The sequence below is a fragment of the Delphinus delphis genome, chromosome 8 (genome assembly GCF_949987515.2).
Source record: "Delphinus delphis chromosome 8, mDelDel1.2, whole genome shotgun sequence".
NCBI classification, from domain to species: domain Eukaryota; kingdom Metazoa; phylum Chordata; class Mammalia; order Artiodactyla; family Delphinidae; genus Delphinus; species Delphinus delphis.
Window position 1 is genome coordinate 87,076,646 of NC_082690.1, and position 27,468 is coordinate 87,104,113.

At 44.4% G+C, this 27,468-nt stretch overlaps 1 long non-coding RNA gene across 1 annotated transcript; it reads right to left on the minus strand.

The window, feature by feature from the left end:
* Nucleotides 1-210: 210 nt before the first annotated feature.
* LOC132429172 (uncharacterized) lies at nucleotides 211-23,540 on the minus strand. The gene is made up of 3 exons (XR_009520302.1): nucleotides 23,516-23,540; nucleotides 13,400-13,565; nucleotides 211-398 (listed from the first exon to the last, which is right to left on the minus strand). It is a non-coding gene; the product is annotated as an uncharacterized lncRNA (long non-coding RNA).
* Nucleotides 23,541-27,468: the final 3,928 nt, after the last annotated feature.

Here is a 27,468-nt window from a genome sequence, read left to right on the forward strand (position 1 = left end):
GGGGAAATATAATAACTTGTCCAAAGCCACAGCTAATAAGTGGCATATGTCTCTCTTAACAGTAGATAGGAACCAAACTATGGCTTATGGTTTGAGGTGTAAAATTTATTAGCTCTAACAGTCAGGATGTGCTGAACTATGCTGCTATAACAAATAATGCCAAATGTTAGTGGATTAACATGAAGGAAGTTTATTACTGTTTCAGCTGAAGTCCATTGTAGGTCTGAATGGTTCTCTAGGACACCTGTGCCCCAGGGCTCCAGGCTGCTTTGATCTTATGACACTTCCATCTCAACAAATGGCTCCACAGTTGCCACAACAGAGGAAGAGCATGCTGCAAGATGTCTCACTGGCAGTTAAACACCTTCGTCCCTCATGACACAGGTGGTAGACCGTATCTGTAATAAAAGGTGAGGAGAGCTGCATAAAAATAAGCACTCGACTTCCCTCGTGGCACAGTGGTTGAGAATCCACGTGCCAGTGCAGGGGACATGGGTTCGAGCCCTGCTCCGGGAAGGTCTCACATGCCACAGAGCAACTAAGCCCATGCGCCACAACTACTGAGCCTGCGCTCTAGAGCCCACGAACCACAACTACTGAGCCTGCATGCCTAGAGCCTGTGCTCTGCAACAAGAGAAGCCACCACGATGAGAAGTCCATGCACCACAATGAAGAGTATCTCCTGCTCGCCACAACTAGAGAAAGTCTGTGGGCAGCAATGAAGACCCAACGCAGCCAAAGATAAATAAATTTAAAAAAAAATCACCACCTTGAGCATTCTCAGAGAAGAAAATGGCTAAGTTGTTTAAAAAAAAAAAAAAAAAAAAAAGCACTCAACATCCCTACCATACCAGCCTCTCAGAGTGCCAGAAAAATTTCATTAGTTATTTTTAGGGTAAATTTCACAAGTTCTCTGAGAATAATAATTTATTAAGTCATTATCACTCCATAGCATACATCATGAATTAGTTCATCAGTTTAGGTTTAGTCACTAATACTTTGAAAAACTGGACAGCTGTGGTGGAAATACACTTTAAGAGCTTCTCTTAATAAAAGACAGCTGAGGGATTTGGGCTGGCCAGACAGAGTTGTGTGGAAGACACTTGGGAGGCCCCCGCTCTGGTGATGGATGGTAGTTGAGGGCAATGAGTGTCTGAAGGAGAAGACTTTCTAAGGGCAGACGGGGCACTGAAAGGTGGTAGAAGCTGCCTGTGACCAGCTTCCTTGAGTTCAACACTTTGCCCCAGGCTGCTCAGGTGAGCAAAGCAACTTGCAAATGTCCGTGGATGTATTTGAATGATACCAAGTCTTATCAAACTCTTGATGTTATGTTTGTCTCCAGTCTGCCTTCCCTCCCTGGCCGCCAAACAGTGCTTTGAAAATAATACGTTGCTAACCTAGACTATTGGGTTTCCTGCCACATTTTGGTGTCTGCAGTGCTAGGGAGACCAAAGTGGCAGAGAGACACTGCAGAAGGAAGCCAAGCTTGGTTTGAGCGTGAATTACTCCTTGCCATCTTCCAGGCTACTACTTCCATAGGCCTGGCTCACCAGGCTGAGGTCACTGATCTCCACTAGGAGCTTTGAAGTATTCGAGCTGAGTGTTTACCTAAGTTCTTTAAGCCATCTGGGCCTATGGAATGGACTTGGACACCATCTTTTATGAGATCTTCTGCATTTTCACTCCGAGCTGAAAATATTAAAAAGTGAAGAGCCACTTCTGTCCCTAGCGGATATGGGATGTTTACTCTCAGACTAAGACGTGTTACAAATGAGGGTCAGATTAGAATAGAACAGAGTCTAAGGGTCTGGCCAATTTACTCAAATGGAATTTTTCTTCAAACATGGGCTAATAGACATGTGACTTTCTAGTCCAGTTCATGACTTTGGAGGCAGTCTGCTTGGGCTCATACGCTGACTCAACCATTTACTAATTATGTGTTTGTAGACAGATTACTTAATCTTTATGCACCCCAGCTTTTCTTAAACTTTAAAATAAGAACAACTGCATCTACTTCAATAAATTTGAAGGCCATGGGACACTCAATAAATATGAACTATTATTGTTTTTGTAGTGCTTTAGAGAGATTTGGGGGGAGAAGTGTGATAATTTGATGTCTAAGACCACCATTGTTATTGTCAGTAATAATACTACAAGGTCTAATGTGATATACTGGCAGGTACTTCAGTTTCCTCATCCATAAAGTGGGACTGACGTTGGTGGCCCTTCCTACCTTAGTGGATTATGTGGTGCATCAAATGAAGTGAGAGATACCTTGAAAAATATATGGAGATAGGAGATCTTGTCCATGCTGTGCAAGTAACAGCAGCGATAGCAGTGGTAGCTGTCGAGTGTCTTTGTCCATCCTGTTGCCACTTAGGTTGATGCAATCTCTGCATGTGACTGTGATTGAAGAGTTGGATTTTGCTGGGGTAGGTGGGACTAGTTCTTACTGCACTGCTTTGACAGAACCTCGTGCTGATGAGGGCGTTGCCTTCTTTTTCTTTCTTTCATTTTTGAGTAGTATTTATGGATTTTTTCCAATTTGAAAGTAACACATAATCATTATTGAAAATTTTAAAAATATGGAGAAGCTTAAAGAAGGCAATTAAAATCACCCATAATCCCATTACTAAGAGACCCGATGACTTGTGTGCTCTCCCACTCTGCCCTCCCCTTCTGTTTCTGGTTCTGGTTCTCCGTGCATGCACACACATGTGTATGCACATGCACACACACACACACACACACAGACACACACACAGAGGCATCGTACTGATGGTGCGCTTTTACAGGCTCTTGTCAATTAACAGCATCTCAGGGGCATTTCTTACCTTGCTTAATATTTTTCACAGCATTCCTTCTCCTCACCCACTCTGAGTATACAGAGCCCTACCTCCTAAGGAAGGTCCTCCCACCACCACCCCATACCTCCGTCCCACCCCTCTGGACTTGCACGCATATGAGGGCATTGTTTTCTGACACCCAACACTTCTATCCATGCAGTCAGAGGTGCTTTTGCTAGGAGTTGTCTGTCTCTGAGAGGTCAATGCCAGAGCCTGGTTTCCAGTTCAGAAAACCACAGGATGAGCAAAGCCAAGGCCTGCAGCAGCAATATACCAGGCTCTGGCGGTGGGCTGGCCCTCGCTCTCTCTCATCTAAAGAGTCTTTTTGAGGCTGGATTTGCTTGGCTGCCCCTGGTTGGGAAATAGTAAGAAGCTTGCATTCGTGGAAAAAGGAAGGAAAAAACAATCACCAATGCTTTCATAAAACCCAGCCTGTCACAGTTCCTGTTTAAGGAGGAGGACTCATTTTTCCCTAAGTTGAAAATATTTGAGCCAGGATGGGAGGTGGGGGGATGGGGGGAGAAATTGCCCTCTGTCCAGAGCCAGGCAGAGATTTGCATATACAGTGAAATATACTGGGGCTCTCATTTTAGGGGGAGTTCTTTGCTTCCAAGCAAAAGAAACCAACTTTAGCTAATTTAAGAAAAAAAACTAAAAATACACACATGTATACATCATGGCACGCACACATACATGTTAGAAGGCCACAGAGCAGCTCACAGAATCAAATAAAAAGCTAAAAATTCTGGCTTTGTATGGGACAGGAAACTAGGTGATCTAGGTGTGAGAGGCTAACGGACTCTCCATTAGTTAGGGATCCCTGTGTCCCTTCACCCAGGATTTCTGTTCCCTGGAGAGAGTAAACTGGCCTTGCTTGGTGACATGCCAACTACTTGACCCGCAGAAGGTGAGACACCTTGCTTCAGGCTCTGTTAGAAGGGAGGATGGGCTGCTGAGCAGGTCGTAGAGCAGATTTCTACCAGTCTGCTTTTTATCATCAGCCTCTTTGCTATAATTAGTTCCCCAAGGCTGCCTGAATTTACATTTATGTAAATGCAATTAATGTGTTTCTGTTTTATAGCATCCTTGATAAAAATTAAACCATGTTAAAAGTGGACTACAGTCTTCTCACTCAATACAAGATCTCTGCCTTGTCTTTGTGGTCCACCTGGAGAAAAGGCGCTTAGGGCTTCCTGAAGCGGTCTCTTGCTTCACCTGGCTTCCCTTTGATAGCTCCATGCTCTGGATTCTGGAAGTTTGTGCCCCAAGAGCCCTGGTTACCCAGCCTGGTTCTTGCTTTAGGCAGCAAACTAAAAATAAGTGTCCACAGGACCATTCTTGTTGGCAATGACAGTTGGGCTGCCACCTCACCACAGAGACACTTGTCATTTGGGGGTTTGGAAAAGGGAAACACTTAAGTGCTAGTTTATCAGCCAAAAGAAGCTACGACCAAAAAAACACAGCACCCATCCCACCCACAGACTTCTGGTCAGAGTATCAACTCACAGGGGAAAGTTGAGCCTGTTATAAATTAAAGACATGGAGGTGGTTCTTCATTTACACATTTGCAGGGGGAAGGGGGAGACAACGTGAGCCCACAGCAGCTGCCTTTTAGAAGTTTCCAGGGAAACTTTAAAAGAGAACAACATGTTTTAAAAAAGTGTTAGAACATTTTCAAAGTATCGAGGAACAAAGAAAAGCCTGCAACAATGTACAATATTAATATTTTGGTGTGTTTCCAATCCTGGCTTTTAGATTGTGAGGATGAACTTAGGGGTCAACTTGCCTCCACGCCTGTCATATCTGCTCTCACTTGGGAATGAAGCCTGGAATCAAGTAAAAGTTTAATCAGTGTAGCTGGTGTGCTGACAGGTTTTCATGCATGACATTCATAAGCCTCCTTTATCCACTTAATACAACATAAGGTTTTCCCCATGTTTGAAATTTTCTTTGCCAGTTTTTTCTCAATGACTTTATAATATTCCACCAAACGGTTGCTCCGTAACTTACCGAAGCAGGCCTTTGACATCGCACGTGAACTATCACAAGCAATGGGTATTTTTGTGCCTAAACTGGGGCCACCATCTGTCAAAGTCCAGCCTCACAACTTCTTGGGGGTGAGGTTTTTATACTGTCACTTTTTTTTCTCTTAAAAGGCAGCTCTTCACTGGACAAAGTCTAATTATCCAGTTCATAGGTGATTCTACCCTAATTATTCTTCACTCTTTTCCCTCCTTTTATGTTTCTGGAAGTCATTTCCTAGATTGTTAGCAAGGGTACTAGAAAATTAAAGAGAGGACAAACTTTGAGTACTTATTGCTAAGTCGTAGAAAAAACTTCCTGGGGGGCTGTAAGAGCCAGAGTGAAACTTACTTAGGAAATCCATCAGACAGGTCTAGACACTGCTTTAAAAATATGGGAACTGCTCTTATAGTTTTTCAAAATATATTTTATATTGCTACGGTAAAACATGCTTCTGTTAGGCACATCGTAATTGTGTGTGTGACAATAATAGCAATAACTTTTTTTCTTTAAAGGCAGAGAAGAGGATTTACAAGCCCACATTTCTTTTCCCTCTAGAAGTATCTAACCTCCCTCTCTTAGAAGCTCCTGGGGGCTCAGATATTAATAGTGTCCATCTTTCCTACTCCATTTATCTAGTCGCCTAGGCATGCAAATTTAGACTGTATACTAGAACAACAGTGATCAAAACAAAAACAAGAACTATCATTAACTGAATGCTTGCTGTATGCCAGCCACTGGTCTAAGACTTTGAGAGAGAGAGACCTAACAGAGGGAGGATGTATACAGCAGGTTCAGTGGGCTTTTTGAGGTGATGACAGCCACAGGAAGAGTGGGGGGATAGGATGCTGGCGTGGGTGAAGGGTCCCAAGTGTGGAAGAGCATGACCTATTCTGCCGTGGACGGAGATTAGCAATAGGGCAGGAAAGTGGCGTCAAATATAGCTGGAAGAATATTTAATAAGAGAGGGACAAGATCCAATTCATATCTTAAGAAGAGCATACACATCTATATGGAGATAGATTGCAAGGGAAGTAGGGTGTGCACAGGAATGAACTGTGAATGTGTCTGGGGCGGTGGATGATGGTGGCCTGGACTCAGGGGCTCTGGTGGAAACGGACCGAAGCAGATGGACTTGGGATGCATTTTGGAGATAGAATTGACAGAGCTTGCTGGTAAATTGCAGAAAGGAGGTAGGGTAAGAGAGACATAAAAGCCAAGTCCTGTGTTTTTCTCTTTGAGCACCTAGGCTGTGGTGGCGCCGTATACTTATGATGTGAAATCTGGGGGAGTAACTGATTCATGGGTAGGAAAATGGAAGTTTCTATTCTTACCTTGTCATTTGCCAAAATAGACATACTGACCAAAGATAGAAAAGCAAACAAAACAAAACTAGAAACTCAATGCTTTAATCGTTTTTGTGTAGTAAAAGGAGACCAGACAGACCTAGGACTGCTATTTTCAAGTTGTACGATTTAAATTACCTATAGCCACCTGCCACTGGATGCTTTAACCTCCTAATCTTTAAAAGGGAATTAATATTGCCCGTCATGCATTTTTGTTGACGTAATGTATGTGCAGCTCCTAGCCCAGTCTCTGGCACATAGTAATTCCATCTCCTAAATGTTAGTTGCAGTACTTAGAAACAGCCTGCACAAGATAGAGCTGTCATATGCAATAAATCCCTCCTTGTGAGGGCCTTGTACACACCTTAGCCTGGGTGACAGGATATATCCCTGTTACTTTCTATCCAAAGTCCCACATTTAAATGCTTTATTCCTTCCGTGGAAGGCTTTTTTCCTTACTGAAATACCAGTGGCCTCGAAAAGGGAACAGTTTAAGGCATATCTGTCAATAATAGAAAGCCATCCTAATGTAGTGATTAAGAGCATGGATTCTGGAGCCAGACTGCCTGGGTGTGAATCTTATCTCTGCCAATTATGAGCTGTGTGACTTTGGGCAAGTTATTCGACTTCTCTGTAGCTAAGTTCCCTCATCTGTGATATTGGGACATTAATGATTCTTACCTCATAGGGTTGTTATGAGTTTTGATGAAGGTAATACACATAAAATCATAAAACAATGCCTGGGAAATAGTAACCATAATGTAAGAATGTGTTAAATAAAATACAAATAGTTAAGGTGTTAGAAAACACAGCTTTGAGAAGGTGAGGAGAGAAGGATGAGGTCAGGGAGGAGAAGGAGGGCTGGGCCTCTGGAGGAAGCAGAAACAGTAGGACACGGTGGGCAATCACGAGAAGAGCTAAACACAGGCTTTTCTGCTTTTTGGTTTTGTCTTGTCAAGCCCCCAGGGAAAGAAACTTCCAGAATGGCCCCAGCCCCAAATATTAGATCTAAGTTTTCCCTTCTTAGAAGCAGCCTTTAATCCATGTTGGGCTCACGCAAGGTAACACGCACAGAAACATGCATTTCTGCTGTTGCTGCTTCTGTCGGCAGAATCTCTCTGCCTGGCCTTCATAAAGATCGTGTGAAGGTGTCCCCCACCCATCTGATTCGGCCTAACTATGTGGTTTCCTATGGCTTACCAACGTCTCAACTGAAATCCGGCCACAGACTGCTCCTCCAGAGACTCAAGGGATGGTTCACCATTTCTGGCGTTATTATAAATGGACTGGGGAGCCCAGGAAATGTGTACGTTTCCTTTCTTATCATCCTTTCTTCAAGGAAAATGTTTCATGGACTGTTGCATCTAGATGGCTGTTGGCTTTTATCATTAATTCCCATCTGAGCCAAACTAGGGACAGAGTGTCAGCCTTTTTGAAAAATGGGACAGCGGAAAGGATGTTAGTGAATCCCAAACTCACCTGGAACTCTAGCAGCATCTAAAGACTGTCCCTCAATTTTTCCAAGTGTGGTGAGGATGCAGAGAAACTAGGTCACTCATACATTGCCGGGAGGAGTACAAAATGGTACCACTATCCTGGAAAACACTGTGGCAGCTTCTTAAAAAAAAAAAAAAGATACGCCAACTACCACACCACCCAGAGATTGCACTCTTGGCTATTTATCCAGGTGAAATGAAAATTTAGTGTTCACACAAAAACCTGTACTCAAGTGTAGCAGTTTTATTGGTAATAGCCCCAAACTGGGAACAACCCAAGCGTTCTTCAGTGGCTGACTGGTTAAGTGAACTGTGGTCCATCCACACCATGAAATAGTACTCGGCAAGGAAAAAGGAATGCACTATGAATTATTCGTATAAGCAACAACCTGGATGAAACTCCAGAGAATTACGCTAAGTGAAAAAAGCCAATCCCCAAAGATTATATACTGTATGATTCCCTTTATATGATATTCTTAAAATGACCAAACAGTTGAAATGGTGAACAGGTTAGGAGCTGCTAGGGGTTAAGGAGGTGGTGGGAACAGGAGAGAGGTAGCTGAGGCTGTAAAAAGATGCCATGAGGAATCCTTATGGTGACGGAGATCTTCTGTATCTTGACTGCATCAGTGTTAATATCCTGGCTGTGATATTGTACCATGGTTTTTACAATGTACCATGCGGGCAAACTGGGTAAGGAAGGGTATCTGCATCATTTCTTAAAACTGGATGCGTGTCTACAATGATCTCAAAGTAAAAGTTTAATTTTAATAAATAGAGACAGGATAAAGACTGTTAACTGATCCCCAAATTCATCCTGAGCTCTACCAGGACCTAAGTAATGCCCTTCAACTTTCCCACATTCCTTGCTTTGAAAGAATTTTTAGTTGTCGAAAGAGGTAACCAGATGCAAAATTAGGTAAACATTGATACATTGTTAGATACATTGCTTGCCACACACAGTTAGGCCCTCAGCCCACCTACTGTTCATTTTATCACTCATTCATTCAACAAACATTTATGGTGCCCCTCCAATGTATCAAAGACTATTCTAGGTATTGTGGATACAGGGAGACAGATAACAGACTCTGTACCTGAATGGAGCTTATATTATAATGGGGAAGACAGATAATGTATAACACATACATAAAAAGATGATTTTAGAGAGTGGTAAGAACTAAGGGTGCAATAACACAAGGGGATGTGGACAGTGTCAGGAGAGGGGAACCTCTTTCAATAGGGGAGTGAAGGAAAGGCTTTCATAGCGGACAATTTGATCTGAGAGTAAATGATGGAACAGGGCCCCAGAGCTGGGGAGAAGAGTATTGCTGCATTACCTTTACAAAAATCACTCTTGTGATATGAAGAACACACTGACAGGAAACAAAAATGAGAGTGAGGGGACCAGTTCACAGCCATTTCAGTGGCCCATGCCCGCGGTGATGGTTTCCTCGACTAAGGTTTAGCAGTGGAGACAATGGTACCATTTTCCAAGATGAGAAAAACTGTGTGGGAAGAGGGAATGCGGTTGGCTGGGAAAAAGAAATGGAGAGTTCTGTTTAGTCATGTTCATTTGATATGTCCAATAGGCATCCATCTGCACTGGGCCATGAACATTGTTCAGCCTCGTCCTTTGTCTGTCTCCCCCCAGCCAGTGCTCGAAAGATGCTTTCTAGTCCATATTAAAGTAAGGTAGGGATGCAAAGAGCCGTGAATAGCCAAGACCACCTCAAAGAAGAGCTAAGTTGGAGAGCTTACTCAACCAGATATCAGGATTTATTATAAAGTGACAGTAATTAAGGCAGTGTAGCATTAGCACAGCAACAGGCAAATAAAGCAACGGAACAGTGTAGAAAATCTAGAAACAGGCCCATGTATATTTAGGCACTTGGTTTATGAAAAAGGTGGTACCTCAGAGCAATGGTGCAAACTTATCAAAAAATAATCTTATCAATAAGTGATGCTGGATCAAATAGATATCCAAATGGAAAAATAAGAATAAAACCCTACCCCTGCCTTTTACCAGAGCAAAAAATATCAATTCTATGGGGTCCATAGATTTTCAATATGAAAGCTTTTAGAAGATAACACAGGTCAAGAATAGCTTCTTTAACTTGAGTTGGCAAATATTCTTAAATAGGACACAAAAAGTACTAACCATAAAGAACAATATTTACATACTGAACTTTATTAAAACTAAAAACTTGGATTCATCAAAAGATACCATTAAGAAAGTAAAAAAAAAAGAGTCAAGTTACAGAGTGAGAAAAGATAGTCACAGTACATATAACTGATAAAGGGCTCAATTCAGAATATATAAAGAACTCTTATAAAAGACAGATCATCCAATTAAAAACAAATCAGCATCTCACAAAAATAGAATGGCCAATGAACACAAGAAAAGGTGCTCAACTAGTCGTCAGGGAAATATACATGAAAATTACATTGAAATATCCCTAACCACCCACAAGAGTGAAAATAATTAAAATGAAGACCAATACCAAGTGGCTGTGAGGGTGCGGAGCAACTAGGACACATACGTTACCAGTGGGAATTTAGAGCGATACAGCCATTGGGGAAAGTTTGGCAGATCTACTAAACCTAAACATAATATGTTCAAAACCTGTCAAGTCTATTCCTGGGTATACATCTGACAGAAATGAGGGCTTATGTCCATCAAGGACATGCACAGAAATGTTCAGCGCGACATTATTCATAATAGCCTCAAGACAGAAAAACTCACATGTCCATCAAGAGTAGAACAGATAAATACACTGTGACATATTCATAGAGTGGAATACTGTACACGATGAAAATAAATTAACCACTGCTACACACGACATTGATGACTCTCACAGATATAATGTGGAATGAAAGAAGCTAGTTACAGAAGAATGCGTGTTGTCTGATTCCATTTATATGGGGTTTGAAACCAAACAAAATTCGCCTGGGATGTTGCAAGTCAGGAGAGTGGTCCCTTTAAGGAGCAAGCAGGAGGTAGTCGTGTGAAGGGGTGGGAGGAGGGCTCTGGGTGCTGGTAATGTTCTATTTCTTGACCTGGGAGGGGGGTACATGGGTGTGTTTACTTTGCAATAACTCATCAATAATTCATTTAAGGTCTGTGCGCTTTTCTGTGTGTATGCTCTACTCAAAAAAAAGTTTATCTGAAAAATGAAATGGGAAGGCTGATCTTCACTTTAAGAAATGATTAAAATGTTTCTCCCCTCTGTTTCTGACACCACTCCCCCATCCAAGTTCCCTACTGCACGGGAACTTGTTCTCACCAAATGAATCAATCATAATGGAACAAATTTAATGGATTTCCAAAGATTGTTTTTTTAAGTGTAATGTCTTCCTTGTAAGGTCATTAAAAAAACCCTCTGCCTTTAAATAAAACCATCACACCTCATCCTCCCTCCCTTTATGGTGAAGAAAACTGACATGCGACATCCGAGAACAATAGTCATTCTGGGACCAGAGCGTGAAAATGGATCAGAAATTCATTTGATATTTATTAAGCAGTTGCTAAATGTCAGGCATTATTCTCGGCACAGCAGATACAGCAGTCAACATGAGAGAAGAGATCTTTGTTCTCGTGGAACTTAAAATATAACCCCCAGATGAGCAAATGCCATGGAGAGAAACACGTGAAGGGGCGTGGGATAGTGGGGGCCAGGGGTAAGTTTTGCTGTTGTGTAGAGGGTGGTCAGAGAAGGCCACATGGCCATGCAGGTGACAGGGAAGAGTGCTCCAGGCTGAGGGAGCCTGAGGTGGGAACAGTTTCTGCGTTTGAGGAACAGCTGGGAGGCCGGTGCAGCAGGAGGGGAGTGAACGAGGACCAGAGCAGCAGGAGACAGAGACAGAGTCCACTAGGGCCCCCTAGGCCATTGTGAGGGCTTTGGCTTTCCCTCTGTGTGAGACGGAGCCCACTGGAGAGTTTTGAGTAGAAAGAGAGACATGATCTGACTTAGATTTTAAGAATGACTCAGGCTGCAGGGAGAGAATAGACAGAAGGGGGGGCGGTAAGAGCGAAAACAAGGAGACCAGGAAGTCGTGACAGGGATACAGGTGGGAGACCCTAGCACCTTGGAGGGCCAGTGGAGATGGGGAGAACTGGGTGTATTTCATGGCAGAGATGAACAGCGTTCAGCGTTTGGAAGTGGGTTGTGAGACAGAGAGGAGTCAGGGTTTTGGCCTCAGCAGCTGGAAGGACAAAGTTTCTGTCAACTGACATGTGGGAGGAACAGGTGTGGGTGGAAGGTTCTGAAGTGCTGTTTGCACACTTCTGGTTGGAGACGTCTGCTAGACATCCCAGTGGAGGCTGTAAGGAGGCAGCTGGAGATAACGAAGCCAGAGCCCGAGGGAGAAGCTGGGACTGGAGGTGTAAACGTGGGTGTTGGTGCTTCAAGCCATGAGACTGGATGAGGTCACCTAGGGAGAGGATATCGCCAGAAAAGAGAAGTCATGGCCTGAGGAATGGCCCTCCGAGGTCAGTCCTGCCCCAAATCCTGCTTCCACTGTAGGAAGGGGATGTCGTCATGTTGGAGGAATTGGCCCCCATTCGCCTGGTGCCAGATGGCTGATGTGTTGCAGGTGTGAGTATACATGGGGCAACACTGTGACCCAGAAACTGGTCCTCAATGAAGACCAAACATCGCGTGAGGGAAACAAGCAAACATCTTTAGCATCCCTCCTCTCCCTGTCCCTAGCTCAGTTGGGATTTAAAATAGTGACCTGGAGGGCAAACTTCTCCATGCTAGTCCTGGTTTGCCAAGTGCCCATGGCCTTCTTCTCTGGCATTCTCTTCGTCTGTCTGCTAGTCCAGCCGAGGGCATTTTATTCTCCTGGAAGAGTGCTTGGTCCCTGGGCAAGCAGAGCATCCTTTCACACTGAGCCAGAGCTTGCAGGCTGGAGGAAGGCGGCCTTCGAGGCAACAGGGGCTTGGAGAGGAGCTGTCCTACCCATTTTACCCATTCGCTGAAAATCTCTCATAACGTTTTCCATTCTCCTTCTAATGAGTCGTCAGATCAGCAGGGCCCCTGCTAGAAAGTTTATAAAAACCTCACAGGATTTTAAGGTCTGAACAAAGAGAAGAAATGGCTGACTGGGGCCGTGGCAGGCTCGAGTCAGAACCTCTTTCCCTGGCTGGTCTTTATTCCTAAAACTGGATTACAAGGGAAGTGAAGAAGAGTGTTGGGGAAGAAGCTTTTGAAATGCTTCTCAGTTTTCTCCCTTCCTCGCTTTACTGTCACCGTTCAGGCTCCCCAGGACTCATCTGAGGAAGTTCCAGCCAAGAAAAGCATCAACAGAGAGGAGGAAAATTGGAAAAAAACCAATAGCCGCAGGGATGGTGTTTATTGACCTCAACTTTCCAGTGTCCCATCTCACCTTCCAGAGACTCCCATTGTTTCCCCACTTCTGTTACCATCCTTTGGAATGGTTCTAACATAAACTTGATTTCTGTACCCACTCCCTCCCACTCGCTGCATGATCCATCTTTTCCTTCTTTTTCCTCTCTCTGTGGTAAAGGAGCAGTGGACAGACATAGCTGTTCTATGGTCTCCTGAAGTCTCCATCATCTGGTGCCTCTCTGAAGACCTCCCCACCCTGCCTCTCCTCACGCAGTCACTAGAGACTCTACTCTCCGCTTTTCCACCTGAGAGGGAAGGTGGTCCAAGGAGCCCTTTACCTGAAAGTGAGGACGGTGTTTACGCAGCTGTGCCCACCTGTTTCAGGATGGGACTCCCTCTGGGTCAGCTCTTGGAACGTGGCACACAGCAGTGAAAACTGGGGAGTTTAGATTCCTGGAGAATTGGAAAGATGGAACTCTCTTTCTCTTACTTTCAACCAGGATCCTAGAACACAAAAATGGATTACAAGTCACTTTCTGCTTCTTGGAGGTGGTGACAAAGTAACTGTGTTCGGTGTAGCTACAATCCACATACAAACACTGATGGAAGTCAATGGAAAGGGTACATTTCTTGCCCTTCCTCCCCATAATGTTCCCGAATAGGTATCAGGCAAGCATTAAAAATAATCTTTTGTGCTCAACAATAATTAGTGAAGACATTGATAATACTAGGTGCCTTTTCCATTCCAAAGTCCTCCCTCATAGTTCCCTCACCCAAAATTTTCATTTGCTCATTTATTCATTCAATATATTTTTATTGAATGACTACTGTGTCCCAGGCTGGCTGCTACGTGCCTCAGAAAGAATGGAGAACAAGGTAGATAAGTCTTACAGTAAAAGTGATGGGAGAGGCAAATAAATAAACAGATACATCTGAATAAATACGTATTTTAGTAAGTGCTATGAGATCTTTGTGGGCTGCTAGCCCAGAGGGTGAGGTTCGAAGAACTACAGGCTAAATATAGAAATAAAAGGAAGTTGCATTTTTTAATGACTTGTTTTTACATGTAACTTAGGAAATATTCTTTGGAGAGTCACAGCAGAATTTTAAAATGGAATTGCTTTCCCTGGAACTAGGAAATCAGCAATACCCATGATCTCATGAAGGCAGATTGCAGCTCCTAAAATGCCTTCAAATGATGTGGCTTTGCCTCTTTGAGGGAAATAAACCAAAGGAACAACCCAACTGCCTCAGCCACAGACACTACTGGTTGTCTACCCAACAGCTGTTCTCTACTTGCCTGCCCCCTTTTCCATAATCTTGTGGGGAGGTCTTTGTGACCTTGTCCCTGCGAGAATGGTCTAAAACTCACTACTGGTCACCTATTTGGGAGAAATGTGTATCACGCCATCTCCTTGAGAGAGATGATGTTATGAAGGTCCAAAGGAAGTGATGTGGGTTGATACTTTCTCTTCTCACCTTGTTTTCCTGGACTTAGAGAATGAAATCTATACCATAGCCCTCTGCTTTCTCAGCTCCTCTTAAAAGGACCCAGAGCCACCAATTCTCTTCTGTGGCAACCTGGCCAGGTGGCAGTTTTCCTACTGTCTGATAGCTTACAACTGAGGTTCTCCTTGGTAGATGGGATGAGTGATCCTATTTTCCAGAAACCCATAAACCTCGTTGTCTTCCCAAGCCTTCCCATTTCTGGAAAGAGGATGGAGATGATTCTATGGTAAGTCAGGGTAAGAAAGCCAAACTAAAGCTTCCCTCTGTTAGGTAGGGAGATGGCCTCTATCTCCATCCAAAAAGATGTATCTTTTTTTCTACTCTTCTCCTGGTCCTTAAAACTGTCCCACCAGCTCAAACCACATCTCTGTGCCTTCTTGTCCTTAGATCCTCACAAGCAGCACCCCGTGATGTTTGACCAATTTGACCATGACCCTGTCTTACTGTTCTCAACCTGCTTCTATTTGAATCCCATCAGACCTGACCCTACAAGTTCAGTCTCTAGTCCTTCTCTGGCCCCTCCAGTTTTGTTATTCTTCCATGACTCTACTTGCCCTTATTTGAACCCCCTGCTTTAGTTCTAGGGAGAGCTCTATACTTGACCCCGCTTGACGCAAATCCCATCAGCCCAGGACTTGCTAACCAGCTTCAGCTCTTTCCTTTCTTCTATGACACCACCACTAGATGTGAACTTAACATGGGTGTTGCTTTCCCGGACCACGCATACCGAGCTGAGCATAAGAGGGATGCCACAGTGGTTGAGTCATGCTTGTAAAGTTCATACCTGAACTGGTTTTCAGGCTTTCCGCTTCTCCCCATACCTCCATGGTCTCCTTACTATGTTGGCTGCCTACCAGTCCTGTCCTGGGAACCTCTCTGCCAGCTAACTTGCTCCTCAACCTGCAAGCTCTGCATCTCAGACTCAGACTAACATGTTCCCTCCTGACCTTGTGCAGTGGGCTTTTGTGTTTAGCTGTTCAGCATCCTTTGTTAGAGAGAAAACACTCCCCATTTCTTGCTCCCCTCTGTCTCTGTCTCTGTCTTTCTCTGTCTCTCTCCCTATTCGTGCTTAGTTACAGGGTCTCGTCCACCTTTAGCTATAAGAGTGGGAATGAGGACAATTATATAATTCAAATTTGAATCTCTCTGACTTCAAAATTTAACCAGTATACAATCCTGACTCTATTGGTGAAAACTCGATAGAAATGGTTAGAATAGGGCTGTGCTGATAAGCTCTGGCTGAACTAAATGAGAAAGTGCCCACTGAGTGCCGTAGATGACGCGGCAGCCAGTGGCCGCTTCACCTGGAAAGGCCACTGGGGCTGGTTCTCCACTGTGGAGTAATTTTGTGTTTGGATAGAAGCATCTCTTTATATTTCCTGCTCAACTATAACCTGATCTAGAATCTGCTGCTGAACCACAGTACTGCTAAGGATGAGCTCACATCTGAACAACTGTCCTGTAAAGAATCATCTCTGGGGAGTGACTATGCAGCTATTAAAGTACCTCTTAGAGTACACTGTCATTGAAGGAACTTTTTTTTCTGGACACGTGTAAGTAAAACATTTTTCTTCTAGTTTTATTGAGATATAATTGACCTGCAACACTGTATAAATTCGAGGTGTCCAGCATAATGATTTGACTTACATACATCATGAAATGATTGTCACAATAAGTTTAGTGAATACCCATCATCTCATATAGATACAAAATTAAAGAAATAGAAAAAATTTTCCTTCCTTTTGATGAGAACTCTTAGGATTTATGCTCTTAACTTTCATATATAACATACAGCAGTGTTAGCTATATGAATCATGTTGTACATTACATCCCTAGTACTTATGTATCTTACAGCTGGAAGTTTGTACCTTTTGACCATCTTCATCCAATTCCCCCTCCCCCCAACCCCTGCCTCTGGTAACCACAAATCTGATCTCCTTTTCTGTGATTTTGTCTGTTTGTTTTTGAAGTATAATTGACCTACCACACTGTGTTAATTTCTGTTATACTGGTTTGAAGGAGTTCAGATAACTCAGAAAGTATTCTTCCTAAGCAAGTATAGACAGTTTCAATTTGGGGATATAATGCTTATTAAAAATTTATTATAATGAAAGAAAATAAATAGAAAACAACATTTTTTTAAATGAGGGAAGGAAGACTCCAAAATTAAAGAATAAGTTCTCTATTTAAAATAGGATTTGATTTATAAAGTCTTCAATTTCATTCAACTTTTGAGAGAAACACTTATCCCATAAAGTAAAAAGATGTGTAGAACACGGTGGTCAGACTGATCCAGAGCAGCGGCCTATGTCAATTAACATTATTTGAAAAGGCTTGTGCAGAGTTGTTTCAAAACTGTTGGTTTTTTCTAATTTAAAACCTTATTTTTGAAATTTATGAATTAGTTCCCAAAGTCCTACCCTTGTGAAGAAGTGGATTTAGTCATATCCATATTGAATTGCCTGTGAAGTTTGTTCTGCATTTTCATACCATAGTAAGGTCTTTCTAAGGTCATAGTGTTACTTTTAATAACAGCACCAATATTATTCATAATGTTGGTTTTTCTTCATCCTGAAGCACTCAATGTGTAATCTTGAAGCCATGCACTGTGGCTGCCTTTACCTGGTTTTGTCAGGGTTTTTTAATCATCTAAGAGAGAAGGGTTTTCTCTAAATCCATAGGTATTATAAGACAAACCCTTCCTAGCACTGGCAGGGTAGTCCCATTGACTTTTATGCAACAGTGATGCACAGAGACGATTTCTCAGGCAGATGTCCAAAGAGAAGACAGACCAGTCCAAAGTGTTGGCAACAAAATCTTGAACTAAGATAGTGTTTATGGAAAGAAGGAGAGTGAATCTTGGCTGCAGTGTGGAAACAAAAGCAGATGTTGGCTTACTTAAGTGTACTCATTCTCTAGACATGCTGGGACCTCAGTGGCTGACAGAGGGCAAGATAACAAAGCTGGGAACTGCCAGGTCCAAGACTAGCGCACCAAGATTGTAAAATAGGACTGGCCCCCAATGGGGCATGGAGTCTCCATCAGAATCCTGTCTAGTAGAAAAGGCTCCCATGAGCTAATAGGTCAGCATCCACATTTAAGTGGAAACTTTTGGGCAGGAAGAGCAAGATCACAGGATTTTCTAGAACAGGGGTCAGCAAACTATGATCCGTATGCCAAATCTGGCCCATGACCTGTTTTTGTAAATAAAGTTTTATGGGAACACACGTCTGTTCATGCTACAATGGCAGAATTGAGTAGTGACAGAGACTTGGGGTTTACAAAGCCAAAAATATCTTCTATCTGGCCCTGTACAGAAAATGTTTGGCAACCCCTGTTCTACAAGAGGGTGAGGCTTGGAATCAGCATTGTGGTCCCAGGTGATATGTTTGGTTTGGAGACATACACCAGGCATGGGCTGAGAGGAACCCATGATCGAGGCAGGATGTCAAAACCACAGCTGAATGGTTTGGAGTTCAGGACCTCAGGTACAGGCAGAAACCAAGGCAAAAGCTCGGTCCTATTGACTGGACAAACATGGTGGTGATTAAGGAAAGAAAAAGGCTCAGTAAACTTGAGGGATCCAAGTTACCTTTAGTCATAGAAGATACCAAGTCTAGGACAGCAAGTCCAATTTCAGTGACCTGCTGATGGGTTCGAACCAATGGTCAGTTTGAAATGCTCAGTGTTGAGCAGAGCTGGGAAGGCAGAGGCTGACCCAGAAGGAAGGAACTTTCAAGTCCAAATAACCTGGCTCTTTCTGCTAGAAAGTAGGAGTATGGTGTTATACTCTCCATTTCCTCTTCAATATGTAGCTTATCACCCTCACCAACCCAGCGTGATGAGATTGAAATGTCTCCTGGCTTGGGTTGCCATATTTAGCAAATAAAAATACAGGAGGCCGAGTTCAATTTGAATTTCAGACAAAGAAAAAATTTAATGAATAAAAGTATATCTGAAATATTTCATTGGACATGTTTATGCTAAAAATTGACTCATTATTTGAAATTCAAATTTAAGAGACTTCTCTGGTGGCGCAGTGGTTAAGAATCCTCCTGCCAATGCAGGGGACATGGGTTCGAGCCCTGGTCCAGGAAGATCCCACATGCCGCAGAGCAACTAATCCTGTGTGTCACAACTACTGAGCCTGCGCTCTAGAGCCCACGTGCCACAACTACTGAAGCCCGCACACCTAGAGCCCGTGCTCCGCAACAAGAGAAGCCACCACAATGAGAAGCCTGCACACCGCAGTGAAGAGTAGCTCCTGGGCTTCCCTGGTGGCACAGTGGTTGAGGGTCCGCCTGCTGATGCAGGGGACACGGGTTCGTGCCCCGGTCCGGAAGAATCACACATGCCGCAGAGCGGCTGGGCCCGTGAGCCATGGCCGCTGAGCCTGAGCGTCCGGAGTCTGTGCTCCGCAACGGGAGAAAAAAGAGTAGCTCCTGCTCACCGCAACTAGAGAAAGCCCATGCGCAGCAACGAAGACCCAATGCAGCCAAATAAATAAATTTATTAAAAAAACCAAACAAACAAATTTAGCTTGAGTCCTATAATTTTTCTGACAATGTTATTTCCACGAAACTGGCCATCTTTGTGATCAATCATGACTAAACTAAGCAATATTTTGACTCCTGGGACAGCAAGAAATTTCTAGTCTTTTGGTTTCTCCTCTAGTCTCTTTTGCTTCTCCCTTTCTCCACATACAGACTTCTTTCCCACCTCCTTCCATCTCTTCTCTACCACTTCCTTTCCAAGGGCTGTCCAGGAGAGGGGACCGATTGCATTTATCAACACTTCCAGTAATTATAATATAGCTTCAACTGTCATTGATTAAACCAGAAAAGGGCTGAAAACTGAGAAAGAAGAAGTGAAGCTTTTTAAAGTGACTCACAGGAAGGAAACCTGGTGAACAGACAGTTAGATGATTGGCTTCTGACTCATAGGAGCTTTCTTTTTCTTTTTTTAATCTAATCATGCTCTCGCCTATTTCTTTTATCATCCATTGATGATTTTTTTTAACAACCATGATTTATTTTAGTTTTTTGAATTTTATTTATTTTTTATACAGCAGGTTCTTTTTAGTTATCTATTTGATACATATTAGTGTGTATATGTCAATCCCAGTCTCCTAATTCACAGGAGCTTTCTTTGCTAGAGATCTGTAGTCCTCTATCACCATTAGCTTGCTGTCAACAAACCACTGAAATTTCCCCGGCAGCACACAGATCACTGTCTTGGTAGAGGACCTGGGTTTAGATAAACGGCGTGGCGCTTGCTGGTTCCAAATGGTGAATTAAAATGAACATTTTTTTAAATTTACAAAGAGCCTCTTAGATTAAAATCAAAGGGCTCTGTAAAAGCCATGCTCATGGTTTTAAAGCATTACGCCAGCACCGTGTTCTGTGAAGAGGTTCTTAGGAAAGTTTCAAGAACAGTCAAATCGTTTTATGCTGCGGTCACAGTGGATTAAAGCTCACCTGCAGGGAAAAGGATGTGGGCTGAGATTGTGCTCAGGGATGACTTGGGTAATATGTAAAACATGTAGAAAACACCAGTCTGATGTGATTTGCATTCTTTCCCCCATCAGTCATTTCTCTAACAGCCCTCCCCCCGTTGTAGCAGTATTAGAGGTGCCCATGTGGGTCTCCCTTCAAGAAAGAACTTGCTGTTCAGCAGTAAAAGATGCAGTTGGCTTACAGCCTCCAGCTGTCAGTACCTTAGGATGCACAGCGCCTTTAGAGCAGGGACCATGCTCTTCCTGGGGCAGCCCCCAGCCAGTGACTGAGCACAGAGTAGGTCCTAGGCCTGGCCAGTTCTTCAACATGGTACTCCTCCGATGAGCAGTCTTTGTTCTGGAATCCCTCACTGGGTTGGCCAAAATGACTCAGATCTGCATCGTGATCTGAGGCTTTCCCTGTCCAATTGTACTTTCTCCCTCTTTTATCTTCTTCACAAGTGTTACTCCCGCAAAAAACTCTTGCAATCTTAATTCTGCCTCAGTGTCTGTTTCCCTGAGGGCACACGTGACCCAACCATGATGGCCCCAGGGAAGTGGACGGAACAGATACCATTTTAGCAAGGAAAAAGATATCTTTTTTTTTTTTTTTTTTTTTTGCGGTACACGGGCCTCTCACTGTTGTGGCCTCTCCTGTTGCGGAGCACAGGCTCCAGACGCGCAGGTTCAGCGGCCATGGCTCACAGGCCCAGCAGCTCTGCGGCATGTGGGATCCTTCTGGACCAGGGCACGAACCCGTGTCCCCTGCATCGGCAGGCGGACTCTCAACCACTGCGCCACCAGGGAAGCCCGGAAAAAGATATCTTGAGGGATACATTCTCACCCGAAAGGAAGAGGGGGAAAGGGCACACTCGTTCCTGTCCAGCAGAGCACAGGAATGAAAAAAGAGGTGGACGCAAGCTTAGACCCTCACACATCAGAGTCTTGCCTTGCCTCTTCCTTGAGGCCAAGGCTTTTTTGGGGAGGGAACTATGAAAACATTCAGAAAGGTATGGAGAGACTAAAAATATTAGGGCAAGTGACCTCCTTTCCCACGCACAGCCTGGAAGAGGCTGAAAGCAACTAGGAGAAGCCCAACATGTATCTGGTACCATGTCTAACATGGCTTGGGTGGGACAGTGCAGCATTAACAAATGGAGGGACCTTGGTAGATAACGATGAGATGTATCCCTGTATTCCCTGGTGCCCTGGTGAAGGTCAGGGCGGTTCAAGATGGATCACTGGAAATGCAGAGGCCTGAAGTTGGAAAGTGGAGGCCATTGAGATCAAGTAGTTTGACTTCCAGAGGCAATAGCGGTGTCAATGTCCCATGGCTAAGTTTGTCCATTGCATGCCAGTGAACAAACTAGACCGGGAGTAACTCATGGGACACCAGCACAGGACCCAAACACCCAGCAGGGATGCCCCTAAAGACCAGAGGTCACCATGCTGGTTTCCACACCCATAGCCACATGGTAGCAACACCCCCACCAGCCAAAGAGCCAGGTGCTAACATCAGGAGACCAAGGGACACCAGAAGAGGCCAGGATATACCGGCTGACCATGTACGTTCAGTCTTTTCCTACATGTCCCATAGGGTTGAGGGGATACAAGGAAGATTTGATCAGTTCTGGAAAACAAAGGAGCTGCACGTGTTGGCACGTCTGAGTGTGTGTTAATCACTTGGTGACCCCACTGCTCTTGTTACATTTTGAACTTTAGTCCAAGCTATGGAGTTAAGGAGGGTCAGACGTAGTGTCTCCAAGCCATATCTGAATAGCAGATTCGGGCTGAGAACCTCCATGGGCCAGATAAATTATAGCATCCACGTATGGGAATGTTTGGTTTCTCTCTAGACCTCATTTTCCAAGGGGTGGGAGATAAACCACTGGTGATAGCCAAGATGATTTTAGGTTGTATGCAAACACCTTTCATTAACACTGAATCACACCCAAAACATCCCACTTCCAGTTTCTCTCAGTCCTCCTGATCACATAAGAGGAAGTCTGGGTGCCCGTCTCTACCCTCCCCCAAACTTGCCAATTCCACTTGCTAACAAAGTGAGAGCAGATTTCAGATTCAGAGTATCAGCCCCCCTCCACCCTCAATCTATTCTTCATGAAGCAGTCACAATGATCCTTTAACAGAAATCAAATCACACCACTTCTCTGCTGAAGACACTCCCATGCCTCCTCATTTAATTCAGAGGAAAAGCCTGAATCTTTCTAGTGGCCCCCAAGGCCCTACCTCATGTGACACGTCACACTCCAGCCTCACCCTCTCTCCTGCCCTCTGGCTCACGCTGCTTCAGCCACGGTAACCTCCTGATTGGTCTCGGGATGCTCTTTGCCCAGAAAGCAGCCCAGCTCAAGTCCTCGCCTGCCACAACTTGACTCAGAGCCACTTCTGTAGTGAGGACTCCTTTGGTTCTCCTCTCCTGGACCGCAGCTCCCTGACCTCCATCTTGCTTTATGTCTGTGTGTGCACTCAATACATTTTACGTGCTCGTCATGTTTTGTTGTAATTTTGTCATTTGAAAAACTAAACTTGTCATCTTTATTTCCTGCCTCTCCCTTGAATGTAAGCTACGTTAAGTCAGGAGTTTCTGCCTGTTATGTTTACTGCCGTATCTCCAGCGTCTAAAACAGGGCTTGGTAAGCAGTGGATGCTCACTCAGTATTTCCTGAATGGATAATGAACTCTTGGCTTATTCCTACATGTTATTATCAGTATCATATCTTTCCTTTCTCAGCCTCCCCTTTAATTCTCCTTCCTTTCCTGGCAAAGCAAACACAAACGAATACAAACAAAACACACAACAAAAAAACCCACAAGATGCTATTCGTTACCCCTTCTCAACTTCATGGAAGTTCTAATAATCATATATATTTTATATACACATATATATTATAATACATTATGTTTTATATATACATTTTATCTATCTAGATACATACACACATTATATTTTCCTTTCAGATGGGAGATTTGGGGTGTGGAGTGCCAAGGGAAGAGAATTTGGGGAATCCTTGACCTGGCTGACCTCTACCCTTCTCCCAACTCCCTTCCATCCTCCCTCCGCCCCTGACCCCCACCCTCCTCTCACATTCCTGCCTGCTGAGTTCTGCTCCCCAGCAGCCCGTAGCATTTGGGCTGGGATGGTTGGAACCCCCGCGGGCTCAGCATTTCCAGGATCCCCTCACTGGCTGAGTGGGGAGCACAAGAAATACATGTGTCGAGATGCTTCTTCTCAAGACCAGAATTTGGCGTGGCTGTTCTGCGTGACTGAATGACAGATCACAGACACACATCTAGACCTCCGGAATGGAGAGCGAGCCAGGTGGAAGGAGAAGCCGCCTAGCTCCCCACCGCTGGCTGACCCTGTTTACTCTGTTTCTGGTTGTCACCACAGCACCATGTCGAGTTACCAAGGAGATAGAAAGGAACAGACCTGTGAGAAGCTCTCGCTGGAGCGTGGGCGGCAGCTGACTGTCAGTGAGGGCAACGCCCTCATCCTTGGCTCCGCCTCTCCTCCCACACCCCGAAAGAAGCCACACAGGAGCTGGCGTTTCAGGAGCTGCTTTTAGAATGCAGACCAGAGCTTGCGCACACCTATTCTCTGGCCCTCGTGCCCCTTTGAGCAAGAGGGTCTGCGGGCTTGGGTCTTGCTGCTGGATGGGCGGGCTTTTCTAAGCCTTGGGGATGTATTTGTGTTGTAAGAAAACACCTGGGTTTTTTCAGGGGTCGGAAGAGATTGGTGGCTGAGCTGTTCTGCTCTTGTGTGGATGGAAGGCTGTGAGATGGGGCCCTTGATCACCACGGAGCCCCTGGACAATTGGAAGGAGAGGTGCCAGGAGCCAGGCCCCAATGCCCCTTTAGCAGGACAAAGTAATAGCATGGGGACATCCACACCGAACTTTGAGAAGGAACAAGGCTAACTCTGATGGTGAGCCGGCCCCGTTTGTACACGCCAAGGCCTAAAAGACCATGTTTGCTTTTGACAAGCCTTTGGGAATATCCGGTAATTACGGTAATTCCATAATCATGCTACTAAACGCATCTAATGCTTTCATCTTTACAAAGCTTGTGTCCATTTTCCGCCTTCTCCCCTAGAGAAGGGGGCTTTATTTCCCCTACTTTACAGATGAGAAGGTAGAGGTGGAGGAACTTTCTGCTACCATAAAAGTAGCAGGAAAGCATTTCAAACCCAGATCTCGTGACCCCACATGTGGGGTGTTTCCACTCGTTCCTGGTAGAGGAGTTCCTGAAACAGGAGCCTCACGAGTCTGAGGCCTGAAACTACAGGGCTTACTGATGTAGCTGCAAACTGCAGCTCTCAGACAGCAAGAGAAAAGTCAAGAAGAGAAAATGCATTGCTCTGGAGGACCTTCGCGTGTCTCACACAGGCGGAATATTTACATGTGTTCCCCACACGGTCTCCGTAGCAACTGTCAGAGGTGCAAAAATGCATCATCAGTATTTGTTAGAGGATGAAAAGAGATCCTCTTTCTCTCAGCGGGCAGGGCTATTTCCGTCCACTGGCTTTGTGACTTCTCCCAGCAGCCAGTTGGCAGGAAGGTTTCAAACAACAGGGAACCCGTGGATCAAACCAATCGGCATCTGAAACTTGCAGGATGGAGGGATCTCATCTTCTGCTCCCTCTTCCAGGCAATTAAGCACGGAGTCAGGAAGGAATTTTGTTATTCGGAAGTCTCAATAGAAAGGAGCTGAGAAGTTGTGGTTTCCAGCTTTTAACCATAGCATTTAAGACATGGCTCCATTTTCCTTGTAGTTTCCAAGTGCACATCATTACCTAATTCTCCCTGGAGAATCGATATTGCTTTATGATGCGTATGTATCAGTGATGTGAGCTAAGGCTCGGAGCCAGCAAACAATGTCTTTCTCATAAACCTTCCTCCCCAGCCTCCTTTCCCATGGTGCACCTTGAAATGATGCCTTCTACCTTTCCTACGTCACATGCTCCGTGGGCTCCTTGGTCAGGAATGAAGTCTACATTGCTGCAAAGAAAACTATAATTCAGTGCCCCGTATGTGCCCCAGAATATTTTATCTCCAACATCTCAGTTTGTGACTTGTCATATGTGATTTATGTGCTGTTGGTTAGTGTATCATGTGTCAAAATCTTCCAAGTGCTTTGGGGGAAACAGGAATCAGAGAATTCCTGATCCCCAAAGATCTTACAGTCTAGTTTACCTAAGCTCTTATGTAGCGTTCAACCCAGCTTTACACGCTCAGCATGAGACCAACACATCTATTAAGCCCTATATGAAAAACTGAGCCCCTACACAACTGTCCCTGGCGGGTCTGGACTCATGGCCGAGCAACTGGTGTTGTTGACCAAGACTCATGCTCAGAAGGACTTGCTTGGGTTTAATGTACTATCACTGCTGTCTCACATTTCTTAGTTTATCTTCGTATTTGTGTCTCATAAGTGAAGTCTGATGGGATAATGAAGCTCAGCTCACTGGTGGAGCTGCCCCTTACCTCCAGCCCCTGGTGTCCCAGAACTCGACCTTCTCTTTCCCACCCCCATCCCATGACCACTGCCACCCTCCACCCAGGGTGGCCACCAGGTCTTGTCAGCATGTGGGGAGCTCCCTTCTACCTCTGCTCCCTGTAGGAGACCTGGGAGCCGATGCAGGAAGGGTGGTGGTTGGGTGTGTACACCATGGCGTCTTGGGAAACAGCATGACAGTGCTGTCCCTGCCCTGGCCTGTCAGTGCCATAGTGCATTTGACTTGGTGGGGGTCTCTCACCCACCCCCATTGGTGTACTCAGTGTGTGCTGGAGGTTGTAATCCCTTGGGGGGCACAATGGCAAGCAGTGGGAAGGGGAGATTGACTTCCCTGCTACATTTTCGTTTTGTGCTTGAAGCCCACAATTATGTAGCCAGACCAAATGGACTCCAGCGACTCTCTCCTTTCAATCCTTTTGTACAGCTGTCATGAACAAAGCTCGTGTAAGCCAGTCCTGCTTTCCTATCAGTTCAATGAAAAAAAAATTGTGTTCTGTTCCTCAGAACCCATGTCAACCACAAAAATACCAAATTATGGAAATGAGATGTGATTACTCTGAAGTCACCTCCTAGGCATATTTAACATATTTGATGTATTTAACATACTCAAAAGAATCCTGATCTTTAGAATTTACTATTTTAAGATATGACCCACACCTTAAGCTTTAGCAAGCATTTGTTTGTTACGGAAAACCAAGAACCATTTAAAGTTTACATCATAAATGTGTCTTGTGGGGGACTTTCCTGCAGAGACTGAACTGACTGAAGCTTTGTTCTCTAAACTCAGGAAGACATTTTAAGTGTTGAAAAGTGTCATTTTGACGATGATTTCTTTCAACGCTCGACCAGCTTTGGAAAGGAAGAGTTACAAATAACAAGGGATGAGATTCCCCTCAGGTATATTTTTAGCAAAATAACACCTTGTAAAATTTCCTGTCCTTGTACCCAGCTGCCAGGCGATGGCATAGGAAGTTGATCCAAGCTGACACACATTCATTGGGCATCTGCCATGATATGAGCTGAACCCTGGGCCCTGGGCAACATGGAGGATGTAGAGATAAATAAGATGGTCCCTGCCTCTAAGAAGCAAGTAAGACCCTCAGCTGGGGAAGAGATATAAATTTATAGCTGCTGAAGGGAGCTGGCTAAGAGCTCACAGGCTGCTGGCAGGCCTTTCTTCATGGCTTACCCCTCCCGGAGCACCATATTGTCGGCAGAAGGCTGCTTGGCCCAGACTAGCTGTGGACAGGGCTTGATCACTTACAGGCCACTGGGAGTTGCTGTCTACAGCTTGACACATTGAGAAGCCTGGCTTTCTGTTCTGTCTCTAACATAGGAATTGCTTTTGGAAAAGCACCGTTTCTTGGGTCAACATGAAGATTACCCCGTGGAAGACCCTGGAAATATGAACTATTATTATTATTGAGGGCTTGTTATATGTGAGACACTGTGCCATATTCCAGGCATACAGACCCTGCTTTCAGGGTGTCATGGTAAGTTAGAAGAGATACAGATGTAAGCAAATGACTAAAGTGTGCATGGACATTGGGCATGGGGAAATGACGGTCAAAAGACCTAATATGAAATCTCAGCTCTGACCAGCTGGCTCTGTGACTTTAGTCACGTCCTGCAACATCTCTGGGCTCTGGTTTCTTTATTTGCAAAATCTACCTGGGGGAAGAAGAGTTGTCTGTTTGGTCTCCAAGGTGCCTTTCTGTTTTAAAATTGCCTGTGTCTTTTAACATCCTAGAAATAATCTGTGCTCCATAGGCAAGATTCTTTCTGAACTTGTATTAGTTTTCTAGGTCTGCTGTAACAAAGCACCACAAACTGAGTGGTCTAAATAACAGAAATTTATCATCCCACAGT